This window comes from Zeugodacus cucurbitae, chromosome 5, assembly GCF_028554725.1.
Source record: "Zeugodacus cucurbitae isolate PBARC_wt_2022May chromosome 5, idZeuCucr1.2, whole genome shotgun sequence".
Classification (NCBI taxonomy): domain Eukaryota; kingdom Metazoa; phylum Arthropoda; class Insecta; order Diptera; family Tephritidae; genus Zeugodacus; species Zeugodacus cucurbitae.
The window spans coordinates 4,581,324-4,596,756 of NC_071670.1; the positions used below are offsets into that span (position 1 = coordinate 4,581,324).

At 34.3% G+C, this 15,433-nt stretch overlaps 1 protein-coding gene across 4 annotated transcripts in view; it reads left to right on the top strand.

Moving 5' to 3' along the window:
- Window positions 1-15,433, top strand: part of LOC105208563 (uncharacterized) — a 268,673-nt gene that overhangs the window by 101,388 nt on the left and 151,852 nt on the right. The gene's annotated exons all lie outside the window — the stretch shown is intronic.

Genomic DNA, 15,433 nt, shown 5'->3' on the forward strand with positions numbered 1-15,433 from the left:
GCAATTTCGCACACTTACTTGAAATTCATACGAGCAAACGCCCACACCCGCTCGAAAGTTGAAGAGGCGAAAGAGGTTGAGTCAACGCGCGGCTTGTTGACATGTTGCTGGGAATTGGTGGTGCGACGAGTACATGTTGCTGCCATGTATGACTGTCATTATTGTTGCCAATTTGTATTCAAATAGGGTAATTTCCGGTGCGTGCATGTAAGCTTGCCACAACGAAGTGGCAAGTGTGAGAGGTAAGGAGTTTCTTCACTGGCAAACCAAACTGTCACAACATCTTGTTGGCAGTTGTCACGGCGATGTGGCATATGTAAATAAAAAGATTTTCGTTTTTTTATTTAATATTTATACGTGCGACGTAATAAAATTAAACCCGTTTTTTGGATTTTTATTGCTTAATTTTTTTTTGTGAATTTTTTATTATCTGCGTTTTATTTTCGCGCATGTTTTATGTATACATATGTAAGCGTGCGTGGCGTGTGATTTCCGCTAGCTAAAGCGCACATCAATATTCATGCACAGCATTGTGAACTGGGGAAGCGTGAAGAGATTTAAAACAGTAATTACAAATATGCAAACAGCAGCTGAATAATAATAATGTGCGCGCACAGGTTTTTATTTTCACACACTTGCATATATGAGGCATAAATTTAAGTAAACACTCATTTTTATGCAATACGCTTACGCTTGGATTACGGAGAAAAATGAGGAAAAAGCGCAGAATGTGTCACAAAAAACCCATGTCAAATATATTTTTTATGCAGCAACATGTTTTCACATCCATTTGCAACATTTCAGCACAGAAAGCAGCGCATGTTGCATGTGAATATGTTGCGCAACATGCTTGCAACATTTTGCATAAAAAAATTTTGCGTATATCTAACGTTATTATACTTCCTAGAATGCATATAAACACAGTTTTGTAAAAAATTTAGTTCTTGCAACATGCTGCAGAAACATGTTGCAGCAACATGTTTTATACAAAAGTATAAAATGCTTAATTAAAATTTAATACTTCACTGTCTGTATTAAAAAAATTATGTAAAAATGTATCGCAACATGTTGCAGCAACATTTTTACAAAACTATTCAAAAAGACTGTTTGACAATTTTTTTTACAGATTTTCAAAAAAATCTAAAATTCTGTTTATTTTTATGATTTATACTTCCCTGTATGTATATGTATCTCAACATGTTACAGCAACATTTTTTATAAAATAGTACAAAATGCTTAATTAGCAATTGTTTACTGTATATTTGAAAAATAAAATTTCTGTAAAAATAAATATGTATCGCAATATGTTGCAGCAACATTAAAATAAGATTCAAAAGGCTTACTTAACAATTTTTATACTTCCCTCGAAATTAATTTCTGTAAAAATAAATATGTATCGCTACATGTTGCAGAAACATGTTGCTGCAATATTTTTTACAAATAAATACAAAACGCATAATTAACGAATTCTACATTCTACATGACTTTTTCTGTATTAAAAATAAAAATGCTGCAAAAACATATGCAAGAAAAAATATATTTTTTAAAGTTCAGCAACATTTAAAATATAAACTTTTATTACAAAAATTAAAAACATTTTTGATTGTGAATTAAGCACATTAAAAAAATAATATGCTTAATACATGCTAAGCAGCTGTAACTCTTAAGCTATTATACATATTAGACAGAGAATTCAAATGTTGCTAGTTATGTATGTTTAGAAACATTATCATTTTGTTTACAATTAAATTTAAATTCATTTAAATATATTGTAAGAGAATTGTTAGAAGAAAGAAGATAGTGTTTGAAGGATTTAAAAACGTTTAAAATATTTTTTTACAAATTTTAAAAACTTTCAATGTTGCTGGAAATGTTTAGCAACATATTTCGAATTTTTTTACCAAAATTACTTTAAAATCTTATACTAGTATTTAGAAGTAATCAGTTAAAAATTTCTTATGTTGCAGCAACATGTTGCCAAAAAATGTTTCAGCAACATTTTTGTAAAATAAGCTTCAACTTTGCACAGCATTTACAACTAACTAATTATTCGCATGTCATCAGTGCTAACCACATTTATTAGCTACCCCATCAAATAAGTAACTTTATAGCGTCGACAACTTTCTCAAACCATAATAAACTCAACAAAAAATGTTGCAACACAATATTTTCGTAGTATTACCACACAGCTGTTGTTGTGTAAGCAAACAAAGATCCACCCAAAGCTTGTTTATATGCAAATAATCGGCACATAAGCGTTTAAAACTCCCAAATGCACTATAATACTTCAGCAACTTGTTGCAAGTGTATAGAAAAACAAATAACAGACAACTATGATGCATAATAAAACGAGCAACTATGCATTGCCATGAAGACGTACTATAATCAAAAGCATGTTTACTATACACCAAGGTAAAGTGTTGCCAGAGCAGCCAGACAACCACACATGCAACATATGTATATATGTATGTATGTATCTATGTTGTTTATTGTGTAAACAATGTATACAAATATGTTAGCTAACACATATGTTGCAAGCCACTGGTGTGTTGTTAAATAATGTTGTCAATTACTAAAGTTATACATTGCAACAGGCAAATGGTGGTGGAAGTAAACAACAACAACAAGCAGGAAATGAGTAGCGTTATGAGTAGGAAGACAGAAAAGTTGCGAGTCAAAGTGTGGCTACAACTACAACTATTTACAAATACTAACGCACACACACACACACACATTACAATGTAATTTCAGCAATGTTGCTATTATCTTTTATCAGGCACAAAGCATGCCCCACTTGCACGCTACTTTCACAAATGGGTCAAGGGTAAGCAGAGCAAAAACGAGAAGCAGCAACAAAATACTTGAGTGCGGAAAAAAATTGCAGAGTAAATAGTTTGTAAAGTATGTGGGAAAATATTTTTCGCCAAATAAACTTGCAAACAGTAAACATTTTCACGCGCAACAACACACGCACAATAACAGCAACAACAACAAAAATAAGAATAACCACAAAAAGAACAACAACGTAATGTAGTTGTGGGAAAAATATGTGTAAGTTAACGGCGCAAGCTGTACAACATGCCAGAGCGTGTGTCACAGGCATTCCGCATAGTTACACATGGCGTTTGAGCAACTTGGAATGGTATGTCCTGGGTGTGTGTGGCAAACGTGATTTTTCTTGTTGCTCAGACGCAATGAAAAACAACTGGAAGGAAATTATGGAGCTTTTTGAATCAACCATTTCGCTAGACGGATGCTAAGTGAATAGAAAACTGGAGCAGATCATCAACTCTTGAAGTCAATTGATGAAGGTTGTGGGAATGCTAAAATGGAGCCATAGATCCCTAAACTTATAAATTCGTATAGCTACGGCTAAACTTCGTGTGGTTCAAGGTATAAGATACACGTATACTGAAGGAAGTGAAGAGAATGGTGAAGGCGGACCTTGAAATAGAGACAACAAGTTCAAAAAATTGCAGTTAAGGCTCGTCGCCTGATTGGAATTGAGTTACTGATCTCTTTTAACTCAGCTGTACTTCATTGAGACCTTAACTGAGTATTAAGATTCGAGATCATCCTATATCCACTTTAAAGCTGTAAACCTTAGTCCGTCTGTATAGTCGTTGTAGTGGAAGTTCCTTAGAATTAAAAAAAAAGGTTAAAGTGGAATGGATACATGCCATGAGCTGACGAGATGCTAACAATAACATTAGTATCCGCTCAATATCATTGGAGGGTTATGTTAGGTTATAGGGCAGATCCCCGTGGAGAATCACAAGATAACCCACTTGGATAGCTAAAGTCCCTAGTCCTCTGTGATACCGCAAGTAGGGACTCGGTTTCTAAATGGTTATAGATGCTCCATGAGTTCAAATAATACCTGCAGCTTCCGACCAATATTAGAAGATATTACAAATGGAGCCAGAAAGTGAGGTACCTGCTTTAATGGCAATGCACCTCGACCTTCGGAAGTCTTTCGCAGGTTTCTCAAGCGAATCAATCACAAGGAAACCATTTTTAGAAACTTCTGAAGTGTAGTCCTATCTCGTCTAACGAAGAATGCTTTACTGTAATTTGATTTGTTCCAAGCTGTCTGCAACACACATCTCGATGAGTTTAATCGCTCCCGAAAACAGATAAAATTTCGGTACGAAGTTTCGTTAAGTCCTTTACTTATATATTGAACTAACACTAGATACCTCGCAGCCATCTAACTTCGCCCATCTATATTTTGCACACATCCAATCTGAACTCAGATGCTTGAAGCTCACCAGATTTCAGGCTTGAAAGTTCCTCCGAGATCTCATAGTACGCAGATCCTTCCACTCTTCCAGTCTGACCACAGTTACCTCAAGTTCCCGAGCTCATCGGCCATCCCTAAGATAAAAAAACTTTTTTGTTTGCTTATCCACATCTTCCACGGCTTCAGCTGGATTCCTCCTACACGGCGTTCACTTTCTCTTCCGTCCGAATCCCAAACAGCTTATTTGGATATTTTACAAAGTTGATCCTATGTTGAAATGCCGTTAGACTTGCTGCCTGCCACATATGCTTGCTTTCAACACACGTTTGCGTCTACCACGGCACTGTGGGCTTAACCGAGTAGCTGCTTGTCTGCTTCACTGGGATTTCACTACATTTTTACTACGCATTTCAGCCAACACACATCTCACAACTCTTTGTTTTGTTCTGTTTTGTTTTCCAAGAATTGTCTGACTTCCTGCTGTTTGCAAGCGTCACAATCAACTGGGAATGTCACAGATACTAACGCTTTGAGTTGGCCGAGTGTCTTCAGTTGGCTGAGCAGAGCGTAGGCCAGGTGGGCTCAAACAGCAGCTTGACCTCAACTCGATTGTAGTTGGATCCTTTTGGAAAGGCCTCGAAGTGGAACACTCTAGGCGTTGCTACTAAATACTGCTGCGGAAGAAACTTGCATACTCGTACACCTGGGAACTCAAATTAAATTGGAAAAAAGTATGTGGTGGAACTTTCTGTACAGTCTACGAAGTTTATATCCTTTCTGTCAGCTATTTCAACATGCTGTTTTGCATATGCCAGCACTTGTATGTAAATAAGCTATGAAATTATTGTTTTTTATTATGTTATCTGCTGCTTTCTTCACTTTTTCCTCGGCTTTGTCATGCAAAATTGCCATTGATAGTTCAGTGTCCAGAAGACGAGAGCGGTTGAGAGGGTGTTCTTAGGTACAGGTGGTGCAGTTGTGCCGTACTCTCATCTCTCAACACTGTTTAGACTAAGCATATCACTGTCAAGTGATCCCACGCCCCTACGAACTCCAGCTCAAGCTCTAATGCCATTGTCGATATGGTAAAAGATGCAAAAAATGAAAGGAAAACGAGAAAGATAGATAAGAGAAGCAGTAAAATACCAAAGCAACAGCACTAAAGTACTGGATGCAGGCGTACCCATGTGGCAAGTGGCCTGGCCTGGCCTGTTTGTTGTGCTGGCATGCCGGCGATAAATATGTTAAGCAGCCAGCCAAGCGCATAGCTACAATAATGATTGCCTGGGTAAAAATGCCAGCGCAGGCAACAATACAAATCAGCTGCAAGAGCGGATAATAATTGGAATTTAAACTTTTGACTCAATTTGAATTTATGTAGTATCGCATTTCCACAGACCTCCTTGCCTCACTTTCTCTGCTCTTCAGTGCACATAAGGCATCTTGTTGGTTGGTGCGCTGGCAAGAAATGCAAATTTCGCTGGGAAAATATAGTTGTTGAGATAAGAAAAATGTTAGTCAGCATACTTTTGGCGGCAACATGAAAAGGGCGTGTTGCATACTTTTGAGCGCAGCGCTGGAAAAAATGCAAATGCGAAAAAATAGAATATAGAAAAAATAGTTTCAAGCTCGTTAGAGCAGCAATAGTGAAGTGGAGTTGATATTGAAGGAGTTGCAGGCGCTGATAAGAGGCAATGAAGTGAGTTAGTGTTAAGTGTTGCATACTTTTGGGCGCTGATGAAATAGTGATTTAACAAATAGTTGCAGTGGAAAGCTTACAATGGTTTATGTAGAAAAATAAGGACAAATTGGTTATTCTAACAGTTAACGTGGTTTAAAAAATATTAATTGAGGCATACTTTTAGGCGTATAAGCGATTAGATTGAATTACAATAACAGCTGAAGCACTTTTATACATATTCAATGCATTTAAAGGTTATAATTGCACTTTCATATGTTTTTAAATGATTACTACGATGATGAGACGTGCAAAAATGTTGGCAACATGTTGCGAAGAAGCATTTGAAAATTAATATATAAAATAAGAAACTTGGTTTTTATTTAGAAAAGTGCTACATTATTAAAATCTGCAAATTTTAATATTTTCTTAAATTCAATGTTGCTGCAACATGTTCCTGAAATGTTTAGATGCACAAATGAAATGTTGCTAAACTATTTTTGAGCAATATTTTGCTAAATTGCTGATTTTAACCATAATTATACGTATTAAGGCATTGAAATTCATATATGACAGTGAAAAGCACATTTTTAATTGCCGAAAATCTCACTTACATGTTGCTTAAGCAAAAGTCTCTAATTTTTTTAACATGCATAATTCTTTAAATATGAGTTCGATACATATTCACAATAGTATTTTAATCGAACCAAACAACACCTTTATATTGCAGCAACATGTTGCTAGAGCAAAAGTTTCTGATTTTCTTAAAATATTCATAATTATTGAAAAATATCTTTGATATGAACCCATGAAGTGATTTTTACTGAATATAATAAACAACGTTATGTTGCGGCAACATGTTGCTATTCCCAGAGTGCATGATTTTGTTAAAATATTGAGAATTATTGAATTATGACTTCTATACAAACTCAAAACAATATTTTTAATCAGCACAAACTACACTCCTATGTTGCTGCAACATGTTGCTAAGCCAAAAGTCGCTCATTTCATTAAAATTAATACAATTATCATTTTAAATCATGAAAGCGATAGCTGATGCGTATTTTTTTTTTGCATAATAATCACACCCATAAGCTTTCGCAACATGTTGCTACAATTATTTTTTAATTTTTCTCCACATTTTCCACCCTTCATTTGCCTTGCCATCAAAAAGACCAAACCAAATTACATTATTTAAACGCATTTAATGCTCAATTTACAAACGCTTAAGCGTTATTTCACCGCAGCTGGCTGGCTGCTGTCACTTACAATCGTATTACACAATTCAATAAGCGCCTTTTTTAATTTGTTGACTTGGCCGCATTTGCTCTTTCATTTCACTCATTTGCTGTCAGCGCTCGATTTCAATTGAAATTTCATGCGCTTTGCCGCATACTTTATTTTATTTTCTTAATTACTCTATATATGTATGTTGTTGTTGTATTTGTGCGTCATTTTCCGCATTCTTTTTTGTTGCTTAACAATATAAAGTCATGTCACGGCCAGTGACTGGCTGATTGGTACGCTTGACTGACTGGCAGTCGAGCAACTCTTTGTTGTTGATTTCGTTTATTTTTTTTCCTTTTTTTAATTTTGAATAACTTTCTTTTTATTCGGTTCGTCTTCTGTATAAGTCGTAAAGAGAATTCAATTACGAGTCAATGGATTGGCAGTAATACGCTACAGGTGGGTGAGGGGATGAAGGGCGCTTGTATAGTGAAGTGAGGGTGTGAGTACCAAAAATGTGCTTATGCAACCGCAAGTGGCCATAAGTGGGCACACAGTAGTTGGTTATGCTGATTCACATACCAAGCAGCTTAATTAAAATGAAAGCCTCCAAGGCTGTCTACCACCGAATCGAGTTATGTGTGAGCTTGTCAACGCTTTTGCCAGCCACACCACAAAGCCACTTTGCTAGCCGCAGCGGCAAACGTCGAAATTGCAATGCGGATTAGCCAAAAAGTCAACACACATTGAATGTGTATGAGAAGGGGCAAGGGAAAGTCAGTTGCTGGCTGGTAACCACAATAAAACAAGGCACAGGCCGAAGATATTAATTGTAAACACAGAAGGCGAAGGCAAGACATGGGAAGTACTCTGTACTGTGGTAAACATCCTGCTAAAAAGAGCAGCATATTCCCTAGCGTCCCTCATCATAAACTCGTAATTTTTGCTTTGTGGTACAACAGTTCGTTGTCGCGTTTCCAGAATTCATAAAATATCCAATGAATTTCGTGAAAATATTGTTAGCAACATGTTGCTGCAACATTAAACATTTTTTAATTACTAATTTTTGCATATTCCTAGCTCAAAAACTAGTGAATTTTAATATTTCCTGTAAAAAGAATTCAAAACCATGTTGCTGCAACATATGTTTACAAACAAACCGTTCTGCAACATTTAAAATTTTTAATTTACGCACTTTTATATACATATTATTTAGTTTTAAAACTAAAAAAAAAATTATTCTATAAAAAAGTATTAGCAACATGTTGCAGCAACAAATGTTGAAAAGGAATAATTTAGAATTTTTTTTATAGAAAAAAATATCTGCATACGTAAATATAAAATAGGTTAGATATATCTTTATATATGTTTAAACAATTCTCAGCAACATGCCACAAAAGATTTAAATGTTGCCAATAAATAATGGAACTAAAGACAATTATCAACTGAGTAATAATTTAACTAACTCAGCTGGTTTTATACTGGGAAAGCACAATAAATCTAAACACTGCACTTTTTTATTTTCCAAAAACACAAAAAAAAATCCTCAACATGTTGCAGCAACATTATTAAAATGTTCTTCAAACTTATTAAATGAAGTTTTATGTGCTCAAAGCTTATGAATCAACGGGATTTAGGTTTATTATTTTACAAGCAGGTAGACGACACATCATTATTTAGATATTAGAGCTTCATCTCTTTAGCAACATGTTGCAGCAACATGCGGAGACGATTGTATAAATTTGTGAGTATACTTAATTAACAAAAAAACTAAATAGAAAAAAAGTTTGGCAACATGTTGCAGCAACATTACTGTACTATTATTTCTCTAGAATTTTACTCCCAAAATTTTCAAAATGATGTCCTTTTGTCTTAATTAATTATATATATTTTGGTTCTCCTCGCATACAAGAACCCCTGAGGACAATTCTTCTTTCATCTCTTTTGCATTACAAAATACCGTTGACAAAATAAAAAGACACACGCTGGCAGCGTTCTTTCCTGCATGTTATATAAAAGAAATGTGCAAGTCAAAGGATTAAAATCGCCAAGCACAACAAAGGGATGCACAGAAAGACTTTTGTAAGGCAACTTCAAAGCGGAAAAGCTTAACGCTTAATACTTAATGCTATTGTGAGCGTATTTACACCGTAGCGAGTGGCGAGAAAAAAGGGATTAAAAAGTTGGGGTAATTATGAAGTTTTGGTAGGGTTGATGATGAAGAGTTATATAACAAAATTAGTAGAATAAATGAGAGAGACAGGGAGAGGGGACTTTTTCAATGAATAAAAGAAATGAGCGTTCCCAGCACCGCACTCAATCACAATAAGACGAGTAATTTCTGCGAATTAATCAGGGTCCACTGTTGCTCAATAATGTTTTCCTCTTCCCTGCTTTTCCTTATTGCTTACATCCCCTTCTCAATTTTTATTTTTCCTGTTTTCAGAGAGAGACTATATGGGTCATTTATTAAATTTCCATAAATAACTTAAAAATGTATTCATCATGGCTGGGGTAGGGAATTCGCCAGTGCGTACTCACGTTACTCGCGCAAAAACAAAAAAGAAAATAAATAAAAACATAAACAAATTCCAACAGTGACCCTCGCAGCTGATTACTAACCCAGCGAAGCACTCGGTATGGCATGCCAATCCGAACTCTCACCACTACTGATGTGCAACACAAGCTCTTTGACCCTTTTTTTCGTTGTCGCCGATAGCAAGTATTGGCAAAAAATTTGTGGTTTACAATATGGGTTTGCTTTTGAGCGGAGCATAGGGAAATAAATAAAGAAGGAGCTGTAAGAAATTTTTGAGGTATTTCCTAGCAATATGGTATATAAGTAAAAGAGAAAAATGTAAATAAAGTCAGAAAAAACATTCTAATTAAAAGTAAATGCATAAAATGGTATTTTGAAATACGTTCCACATATGTTCCACATATGTTCCACACGATTTTTCTAACACAAACTGCTATTTATTTACAAAATATATAAAATAACATCGTCAACAAGTGTTTTTACTCATTCTAAGTACCATACACATAAGTTCCACATTATTTCACCCACATTTTCGTAAATTTTAAGTTCTTGAATTATTATTACTTATGAAACGCATAGTACTAACATTTTCCTACTATGTTATTTCGAATCGTCCCCTCTTTTTTACGTGTCTGCTGTCAATATCGTTACGCAGCTGTAAAATACAAATTTCAATTATTTTGTGGCTTTTCATGTGCCATGTTCAATATTTATAAACCTGTACCATTTACTCGTAACCCCCGTATAGCTGTATGCAAACATTGAAATGCGTACATACGATTGTGAGGGAAGAAATTGTGAAGTGAGCGTAACAAGCAGACATTTCTGGTGCGCGTGAAAAGGTTATGCAATGTTGAGTGAAAACTGATATTTTACAATGAAGTGGTTAGTATGCAGTAGTAGTATGTAGTTGCAAAATATGCGTTGAATGTTTTAAGGTCATAGAAAGTTCGGAGCTTTAAAGCTTGATTGAGAAGTATAAGCAAATTATGATATTAGTATTATTAGCATTAAACTTTTGTGTAAGCAATATTATGTAATAAATAATTTTTGATTTTTTTTAAACAAAATTTCGTGCCATACGGCATATAGCTAAGTTTTAAAGCATAAAACTTTCTCAATTATGTTCAGAAAAATGTAACATATTTTGCTTACGTTGATTTCTATACAAAAATGTTGGGGAAAAATACGATCCACATAAGTTCCACAAGTTTTAAGCCTTTAAACGTACAAAAATCTTGAAATTAAGCATTTCTGTGCTATTTAGATGTTTTATTCTGCGTTCCACATAGGTTCCACATTTATTTTTTCACCAAAAGTCACAATATTGCCTATTCAAAACATTTATAAAATTATAATCGAATATCCCAATGCTTTTTCATATCAGTACGAGTTTCTTTTCATAAATAAATATCCAAAAAGTGTGTTCAAAAATCATTTCCACAATAAACAAAAACGATTATGACTTTTTTATGACCTCAAGCACATAAAATAAACCTTTCAGCAAAACTATTTTTTACAAAACAAAACTTGCACATCCATCAACGCAAGCAAACAGTTTTCTATCGAACGATTTATGGTCAAAAACTGACTAAACCATAAAAAATTGCTACAACATAAAAAGCATCACCAACTTGTTAAGCACCAACAAGCTGGATTAAGAAAAATATATGCGAAGGGTTAACGTATGCTGGCATCAAGGTACAACAAAGTGTTGCACATTTTATTGCATTTGCCATTGATTTTTTTTTCCACTCCACTCACGCTTTAATGTTTATGTAAACAGGCTTAAAATATGTTATGAATGTCGGGTATGTATGTGTATAAGGGAAAGTAAATCAGGGGAAAACAAAAGGTTAAAAATATAACCCCGAGGTTATAAAAGGCGTAAAAAGGCAAAACAAGATAGCAAAAACATAAAAAGGCCAATATAAAAAGGTCGACACTGGCACAGTGTAATATATAGTATACGGATGCGGATACGGCAAATGCAAAGGAAGAGTCTGTAAGTAATACAGACTTACATACATGCAGAGTGGCAGGAAGGAAAAGAAGAAGTTGTGCGTATAAAACAAAAATATGCTGCTGCTTAATATATTTTCATAACTTCCGGCGTTTTAAATTCGATTTGATGCCAAAGCCTGAGGTGAGGCAACAAACAACAAGATGGTGAGCGAGCAGTATATATAATATATACACACCTACAATGTGCGCTCCACAACCTTTGAACATATTTGTAAGGATTTATATTTTGCATTTTTACCGACGGCATTAAGCAAAAACACACACAGCTGCTTACTTGCGTGCTTACACGCTACACTTGCCTTGCCTGGCAGTTAAATCCCGTTTTCCCTCCATTTAAAATGCTTTCAACAGCACTTAATCGTGTGGCGCGCTGGCGTGGGTATGTGTGCTCTGATAGTGAGGTGGTGGTGTGGCACGTTTTTGTGTACGGTAAATATGTGTTGTTTACAAATCGTAAGTGAAGAGTTATGTTGTATTGTGAAATTCTTGCTTTGTTCGCTTTTTATGCATAAATATATGCAAAATATCTGTATGTATGTATATAAAGTGAATTATTATTTTCTATTATATGCGTAGCATGCGGAAACAAAAGCGAAGAGATAGTATTTCCTGCTGTGCAGGCAAATTGAAAACGATATGAATAATACATTAATATGCTTTGTTTTGCTGTGCAGTTTGATTTAATGGAGTTCTAAAAATAATAACTTAAATAAAAAAGTGCATATTTATCATTAAAGTATGCAGCAACGTCAACTGATAAACTTAAATTCACATTAAATATACATATGCCAATCATTTATGATAAAATTCTGTGAAAAATAGGAGGAAATTACTTGTGTTCCACATAAAAATCATATGAAAGGCTTTATTATGTTGCACTAAACGATTGCAATAACTGAAAGTAGTAAAAATACTACAAAAAAGTAATGTTCCACATGCAATCCACATACATTCCACATAATATTTTTGTATATTTCAGTTACATATGGCATATAAAATATATTATAAATTAAAAAAGTAGTCTCAATGCTGTTTTTGAAACAGTTTCATGCATAATTTTAAATCTGCTAAGCACTGTCAATTTAAAATTAAATTTTTTATAAATGAATAGTCTTTACAAATAAACAAAAATACTTAAAAATCTGCAGAACAGTTTTAATTAGCCGCGTGCTGCATTCTTTAACCCACCACTTTTTAGATATTATTTTTATGTTTTGTTTAAGTTATGTATATTATTTCGCGGTTTCCATTTGTACAGCTGCTCATTCTGCTGCTCTAGCTGCACAACATTTCTGCATGCTATTTTAAACATTTTTTCTTTCTCCACTAATAACTGTGCAAATAAGTAAGAAATACCTTATTAAACTGCATTTCATTTAAGCAGAATTATTGTAGATTATTATATTATTTTCCTCTTTTTCATATTCGAGCTTGCGTAGTGGCATAGGTTAAACGCATTTTTTTGCAGTAGACCTGCGTTCAAGGTGAGCAAGGAAATGAACAGAGGTTAAGCGGTTAATAAAAACGAGGAGTGTGTTCAAAGTTTAAAAATTGTATGGCAAATAATACTTTGCACAAATTTAATAAAATCTTGGAATTTTAAAGAAATTTATCTGTGATTTTAGACTACAAAACGCTTGAATCAGTATCGAGTGCCACCAATAATGTTCCAAAACATAAATTTTACGTTTTATTATTTAAGTATTAAATATGTTCCACATACATTCCACGCTTCTTTTAAGCTGAAATGAGAATTTATGTATGCAAAAGAAATAAACTGTTAAGTTTTAAACATTTTTTACGCGTTCCACATGTATTCCACATGGATTCCACATATGTTCCATATTGATTTTTTTTTAAATAATCAACTTTAATAGCAAAATATGCGATTTTAAAAAATGTTTGCTTTCAATTGTGCTAGATTTTGCCCCGCTACTCGTGAATTAGATTTATTTGTACAGCCCATTTTCTGCGTTGCTCAACTTTTCCACTAATTGGAGCGCTCGTGCATACAAATTTGAGCACAATAAATACTCTCAAGTGCAGATGAGCGCAACTAAACAGAGGTATTTCTTTAGCACAAACCGCGTTTTATAATAAAACAGTGGAATTTTTGTGATACGTTGAAATTTCATTGTTTTCGATATGCTTTATTTACTCAATAGCACTCAGCTCAATAGCATTAGCCAAATTGTATACTTATTTATTTATTTTATTTTTGCTAAGCCACTTTCAGCATTCAACTAAGCATTTAACGGTGCAACAAGCATGCCGAATTGCCAGCGAAAGAAGCATACTTTTCAGAGTAGATAACGAAAGCAGATGGGAGCTAAGATTAGCGGGAAGTAGAACGATGTGCAACTGCCAAATTTTCCTAGTAAAATTCGCGTCTGTGTAGCGAAGAAGCCAAAAAATCAGCTACTATATACGCTCTTACCCACCTACCCTCCAGTACGCCTTGAAGTATGCAAGCATAAAATCGAAAATACGTTGCTGAAAGGAGCACAAACTTTATGAACCATAAAATACCATTGCATTGTGAACCGTAAACAGTTTCGATAAACACTAACTGGCTTGGCTGCCGTTTTTTTGCTGACTCTTTAGTTTGGCTTTCCTTCATTTTTCTACCTTCTTCGTTGTTTTTCTCCTGCTGTTTGCATTTAGTAAGCAACCAAGTCAAGTTTAAATTTAGTTTACGGCTTCGCATTGAGCCAACGCCTGTTGACCTGTATGCGACCGACATAATAATCCGTTTAGCTGCTTCTAAATAACAGCCTTGTTAAAGATTTTTTTGTTTGTTTAAGGCGCTGACAGCGGATGATACGATTAGTCTTTTTTAAGTCTAACATTTATGGGCAATGATTTTCAATATATTTATATTGCTGCAGTCAAAAGTCAAACTTTTGCTTCTAGAAAACCAACCAAACCTGTGTAACAACCATCTAATTGTAGAAAAAATTGAAAAACAAATGGATTCCACACGCTATAACTTACAAATTCTGTTAGTTAGAACAGAGTTTACCTAAAAGTGTTTTTGTTATGACTATAACTGGAATATACGCACATTCGACTTAAGTTCCACATAAAATCCACATATGATCCACCTAAAAGTACATTTATTATGACTCAAAATTAAATTTCACCTGAAAATACATTTATTATGACTCAAAATGTACTTTTAGGTGGATCAAATATACGCACATTCAACTTAAGTTCCACATACGTTCCAACCCTTTTTACAAGCGAAGATGCATTAATTATATTTTTCAGATTACGAATATTTTTCACCGTATTTAATATTTTTTTGCTTTTAAATTCCTCTTCCTTCTCACTTTTGCTTCAAATATTATACATATGCGGGCTTAACTACTCAAACTTACTTTCTGGCTTAGCATACTTTTGTGATCAAATAGTTTCATCTTAATCGTTAACCTCATTTGAGCGCGTCAGCAAATTAGTTAGCAAGCAGCTGTGAAAGGATTGCGGCCAATTTTTGTGTTCTTAAAGGTTATTGTCTAAATTTATTGTGTGTTTACTAAAGTAGAATTTAGTGCACTAAAATGATTTGCATAACTTTAGGCAGCAATAGTTGGTATTACAAATGAGTTGATTAAAGTGTAGTAAAGTTGCGGAGGTTAAAAAATGCTTATAAACTTACACACAAATGCGGGAAAATTGGCTTCAACGAAATAGACGCTGAAGAGTGATGACATCCTGAAAG